This window comes from Phycodurus eques, chromosome 12 (assembly GCF_024500275.1).
Source record: "Phycodurus eques isolate BA_2022a chromosome 12, UOR_Pequ_1.1, whole genome shotgun sequence".
NCBI classification, from domain to species: domain Eukaryota; kingdom Metazoa; phylum Chordata; class Actinopteri; order Syngnathiformes; family Syngnathidae; genus Phycodurus; species Phycodurus eques.
The window spans coordinates 21,400,467-21,406,039 of record NC_084536.1 but is presented as its reverse complement, the minus strand read 5'-3'; the positions used below and the strand labels follow the sequence as shown (position 1 = coordinate 21,406,039).

General features: G+C 44.7%; 1 long non-coding RNA gene across 1 annotated transcript; it reads right to left on the bottom strand.

The window, feature by feature from the left end:
• Positions 1 to 2: 2 nt before the first annotated feature.
• On the bottom strand, positions 3 to 5,114 carry LOC133410827 (uncharacterized). The gene is made up of 3 exons (XR_009769583.1): positions 4,666 to 5,114; positions 1,395 to 1,534; positions 3 to 370 (listed from the first exon to the last, which is right to left on the bottom strand). It is a non-coding gene; the product is annotated as an uncharacterized LOC133410827 (long non-coding RNA).
• Between the last annotated feature and the right edge of the window lie 459 nt (positions 5,115 to 5,573).

The following is a 5,573-nucleotide window of genomic DNA, read 5'->3' as shown; positions in this document are numbered from 1 at the left end:
GGGGGGGGGGGGGGGGAATCGGGCCGTGTGCGTTTTCTGCGGATTTAGGAGCCTTCAGTGGTAGCCGGAACTCTCGTGAAGCTCGGCCCATAAACACATCGCGGGCACACACACACACACCAAGCTGACCCTTGAAAATAACTTTTCCTTCTTATGTGTGTGTGTGTCATTCAGTGCCTCTGAGTGTTCGGTGAGTCACTTGGCATCATTCCCTTTGCGTCCGTGTGTGTAAGCGATTGTGTGTCCCGTACTGGCGATTCGAGTGTGTGTTCATGTGTGTGTGAATGTCTTGTTATGTAAACAGTAGCATCACTGTTCCTCTGTCACTCTCTCCTTCCGCTCAGCCCCCATGACAAGCCCAAACTGCCTCCTAGAAGAGAGTAGGAGGAAGAGGAGGAGGCATCGACGGGGAAAGGAAAGGACATAATGACATCATTAGTCTTCGTCAATGGAGTCGAGGTGAAATCAAGCCAAAATGTCAAACACATATGTTTTTACAGATCTTGGGGGAATGAAGAGACCACTGTAGAATGATCAGTTCCTCCGATTTTGCTATTTGGAGATATATGAGTAACATGAACATTTTCTTTTGTTCTGTAAACTACTAATAACATGAATCTCAAATTCGAATACAGTACAGTGGTGTCTAAAGATAGTTTCATTTGTACTTGGACTAGAGTTCCGACTCAACCAATTGTATCTCACCTCATCTTTACCTATTGAACTAAATGGAAATGTCAGTAATCAGTTCCAGCCTCCTCCCTGAAAAAACTACATTTTGCAATGTGTTTTTTAATGAAAAAGTTACCACATTTTCTCCTTCAGTGCAAATTCTGTGCTCATTCCGGTGTGCGTGCCTTGGTCACCTAAGACAGACATATATGGATATACTGTACTGGAGATTTAACTCCTCTCTTGGCTTCTCAGTACGGCAGTAATATGACTCATTCTTCACAGAGGATAAAGAATATATATATATGCCTGTGAGTATTGTTACATTATCTGTCTACATTTGTTTCTGTACCATTTATATTCAGATAGCTGTTGCTTAAAGGGTAGCAACACTGCAGCATAGATGCTAATCGTTAGCAAGTGTGCCTGTGGCGTTTCCCATTGGATGTTAGCATTAAGGTAGCAGAGGCTTTGGGGTTGTTTTACATTCTCTAATTCCCTCTAATTCAGGTTTAGTTTGGCATCAACCTTCAGCTGAAAGTGGCAAAAAAAAAACATTGTTTTTATTTTTGGAGAAATATTTACCAATTATATCTGCCAAGGTAAGTCAAAGCAAACTTGTAATTAGAAATTGTATTCATATATATGTGTGTGTGTGTGTGTGTGTGTGCGTGTGCATGCGCGTGCCTATGCGTGTGCACGTGCACACACAACAGACTTACATATGCGAAAGGAATTGCCACCGCTCATGGTGACTGCTCAGCTTTAACTGGTGTGTCAGCGTGTCGGCGCTGATGTGTGTGAGCGTGAGCTGCAGACATATGTCACTCCCCTGCTACGCTGCTGCACGCATCCCGAGACCCTGTGGAGGGGGGAGGAGGAGGTGGGTTAGTGCTGAGATGGTGGAGAGTCACGTCACACGCTTAATTAAACCATGAACACACATGAGTTCCGAACCCCAGTGATGGTAGGAAGCCTGCGCACGCACACACACACACACAATTCTCTCTATCTCTGTCCCACACATGCACACAGTGTTTATATCCCCAGCAAAGTACAGTTCTAATTACAGATACACTGACTTAATTTGATCATACATATACACGCACGTACGCAGTAGAAGGTTGACCAAAGGTTGGCATTTCCAAACATTTCCCCATTGGAAATAATGGACATTTAATTACTCTCTTCCAGGGTTGGGCTGGCACCAGAATAAAATTTGTATCAACTGGATAGGCAATGTTGTAAGTCCTCGGAGGTTCAGACCATTTCACCATTTCATTGCTCATCATATTCTGAAATTCTTTTTATTTCCAAAGTCAGGTCCATCTGCCCGTGCACACCGCTCATCTTTTTATCTTTTATTTGCACTGTACGGTTTTTTTTTTTCTAATTTTAGTAAGCTGTCCCTTTTTTCTGTACTTTGTTTTTGAAATGTTCTTTTTTTCCTTGTTTTGAAATGCACTTAAATGTACTTTTAATCATGTAAAGCACATTGAGTTACCTTGTGAATGAAATGTGCGATATAAATAAAGCTGCCTTGCCTTGTCTAAAATGTAAAGCCACAGGCTGGCAAAAATGAGCCCAAAATAAACTTCTTTGGAGAGCTTCTTTGAAAAGGAGAAAAGGCCCAGTGATAGAAATAAGAGCCTGCCACTTCCAGGAAAAAAAGTTGCATTTAGGAGACACTACGAGCAGTACAACTTCAAATATGGTTTTATCCCTGCAAGTGATTCTTACACATCAAACTCGCTTGCTCGCTTGCTTGCTTGCTCTACATATTCTGTATGTCAACCGAATGAGGAAATGAAGCCTTTAAAGCTGCCACCCAAAAAAATTATCTTTGTGACGAGGGATTTGCTGTAATGATGGCGACTAAAACAAAATTACAGAGCAGACTTGACGTAAGTAACACGCCTCTCAGGTGTATTTGTCTCCCATTACCCCAAGATGGGACCAGCTGGTTGAAGAGAAACAAGCGCAGGACTCACACTCGTTACAACTACATTCAGCATCATGCTGAGTCGTATTTGCAATCGTTTGGTTTTAAATTGTTTCGCTTTCCGTCAAAATATTGCTTTGCGAGGAACCACTGCGTGCCACCAAAAAAAAGGTTGAGGACTGCTTATTTTTTGTGACAGTCTTAAGGATCAAGGATATTTTACAGCATAAGAAGACATGAATGAATGAAATTCTCCTCTGGGCCAAGAGATTCCAGGGAAAATCGTTTTCTCACTTTTTCTTTCAGTATTCACTTCAATTCAGTTTGACTTATTATCAGCCCTAATCACAAACGTCTCAAAGGGTTTCGCAGTAAGCAATACCAAAATCTCAGAAACATCACGACAACAAAGTATATGCATACAGATATCGAATCGTATCATCGAACACAACCTCCATCTGCCATAACAACATAAACACAGCATTACAAGACTACAGTTCACAGAAAAAAATCTTTCAATGGTTACGACGACAATAAAAAAAAGGACACTCTTAAACACTAAACAGAGTGTTTAAGAGTCACATTATCTCATTATACAAGCATTAATTGCCACGCAAGTGTAAAAATAAGTTAACTGCGGTCCTATTATTACACAGGCAACTTGTAATTATAATGACAAACCAGGAGGCAAAAGTAAAAGTGGCGTAAAATGTTGAGCATCCTACCCCTGGTAACAAGTGTACGGCAGCTACCCAGTCGACGGTGAGCACGCTAGCAGCTAGCATTAGCATCTCCGATGTCTTCGCTGTACGCTCACTCGTCCACGTGGGTACCGACAATCAGTCCTGGCTCAGCGTTGCGTCATCTCTCGCGGGGCATGCCGCTGAAATACTCTGCTGACACTCACGTTCACACCTACGGACAATTCAGTCTTTAGTCAAACCTAACATGCATGTTTTTGGTATGTGGGAGCAAGCTAGCATAGGCTACACACAGGAAGGCCGCACACAAGCTCAAATTTTTACTCACTTTTCTTCCTCACATATTATTATGTTACAGCCTTAAACCAACATGAATTCATTTTCCCTTTGGAAATTCCACACAAAACGTGCAACAATGACAAAAGGGGGGGGAAATGATCTAATTGAAATATTTGCAAATTTATTAAAAAATAAAACACTCACTGTGTATATGTTTGTTGAAGCCCCTTTGGCAGCAATTATATTCTTGATTATGATACTACAAGCTATTTTTGGGGACATTATTATTTTTTTAAATTATTTTTCAGAAAGGACGTTTTGGACTTGGCATTGTGTGGATAATTTACAAAGAATTTTGTGGAAAAAGTTGATTTGTGATCTATTTTGGTTGACGTTATGACTATACTTTCTGGATGCAGTGTAAATATATTCTCGATACTGTTAAAGCAATTGATGTATTCTCTTCCATTCGACAATTTACACATCTTAATTTCAATATTTTCTCTCTCTCTCTCTCTCTCTCTCTCGCCCACACACACGCGCGCAAACACATTTTAGTCTCCATCTCTGTTTATAACGCCCGCCGAGCACAAGTGCAGGTTTTCCTCTCTTCCAATGGCGAAAAACACAACTCTTCCATTTTACTACACACGCATCCACGCAGCTGCTATCGCTGGGCGCAGACCTCGGGGCAGAATTATAACACACGCAGACGCCCAGACGGCGCAACATCAATTCAGTCTAGTCACACACGCGCGCGCGCGCACACACATGACAGCATGGAGGTGATCGGCCTCGCTCCTCCCACCAGCACACTACCACCACCGCGGGGGGGGGGGGGGGGGCGCGCGCGCGCGCTGTCCAAGGTGCTAGTTAACATTCCAGTGGTGATCGCACGCACGCACGCTGCTCAATAACGCTCCATTTATCGGGACAAACCCCTGCAGCCTGCAGCCTGCCCCCCATCCCCCCCCCCCCCCGCCCCCCACCGCGCTACCTCCCCCGCATTCCCGGCACAACTACAATAATACATAATAACGTTGTCATTTGGAATAAATAGAAAGCACAAACCTGCGTGCGGCTGCCGGTGAAGTGTGCGCGCACGTCTCGCGTGACGGTGCAGCACCGCGCGCGTGTCAAGCGCGACGTGGCCGGGGATGGGAAGGCTTGGAGATGCTGAGGCTGCCGATGCCGCTCGCTGCCTCCGTCGTCTCCTACGAGTGCAAACCAGCCACACATAAACAAATAAGGGGAAACAACACAAAAGAACCCTCCAAAAATAATAATAATCATAAAATAAAAAACAAACAAACAAACAAAAACAAACAAAAGCACCACAATCCTTGCAGCCTGTAATCCAAACGGAATAGTGACCGTTAAGAAAGGAATTAAAGTGGTTCTCCGATGGGATGTGAGAGGCCCAGGACGAACGATCAATCTCCCTCCTCTCTCTCTCTCTCTCTCTCTCTCTCTCTCTCTCTCTCTCTCCCTCTCGCTCGACTCCCGCCTCCCAGTGCATCCCTCTCTCTCCCTCTCTCTGGTGCTCCCCCTCAATGCGATTGGACAGTGATGCCGCGTGCAGCCACCGATCCAACGACGCTCACCGATGAGGGGGGAGAATGCGCATGCCGTTACATGAGCTCTGCATATGCTTAAACGCGCGCGCACTTGTTGTGGGGCATGCGTGGATGGCAAGTAAGCGGAGTTGCGAGGAAAGGAAACTCGAGTTTCGCCTGAGCTCACTTTGACGAATAGTGCCGCGGTGCACAGTGACCTCTTCAGGAACACAACAGGAGAGTCCGTCCGCTTTCTATTCAGCCTTTTTTTTTCCCCCTCAGGCCAAGTGTGTGTGTGTGTCATAAACGCCCCCCCCCCCCCTCCCCGTTGTGTTTCCTGCAGGTGTGTTAAGTTTCAAGGGCAGATTTTATGAAGCCACAGAAGTCGCCACACTGCAGCGAAAAAAAACCCACCACCGCCAA